Here is a 318-nt window from a genome sequence, read left to right as displayed (position 1 = left end):
TGCCTTGGCCTCCCACAGTGCTGGGATTACAGGCGTGAGCCACTGCACCCAGCCTTCTTTTTTTTTTTGGAGACAGAGTCTCAGACTGTCACCTAGTCTGGATGCAGTGGTACAATTTTGGCTCACTGCAACCTCCACCTCCCGGGATCAAGTGATTCTCCTGCCTCAGCCTCCCAAGTATCTGGGATTACAGGTGTGCACCACCAGGCCTGGCTAATTTTTGTATTTTTAGTAGAGATGGGGTTTTATCATGTTGACCAGGATGGTCTTGAACTCCTGACCTCAAGTGATCTGCCCACCTCAGCCTCCCAAAGTGCT

At 50.9% G+C, this 318-nt stretch overlaps 1 protein-coding gene across 3 annotated transcripts in view; it reads right to left on the bottom strand.

Annotated features, from left to right (window-relative positions):
* ATF7 (activating transcription factor 7) overlaps positions 1 to 318 on the bottom strand; it is a 155,707-nt gene that overhangs the window by 43,585 nt on the left and 111,804 nt on the right. The window lies entirely within an intron of this gene.

The sequence above is a fragment of the Colobus angolensis genome, unplaced genomic scaffold (assembly GCF_000951035.1).
Source record: "Colobus angolensis palliatus isolate OR3802 unplaced genomic scaffold, Cang.pa_1.0 Scaffold87, whole genome shotgun sequence".
In the NCBI taxonomy this organism is placed as follows: domain Eukaryota; kingdom Metazoa; phylum Chordata; class Mammalia; order Primates; family Cercopithecidae; genus Colobus; species Colobus angolensis.
Note: the sequence above shows the minus strand (reverse complement) of the source record. Positions and strands in the feature narration are given on the sequence as shown.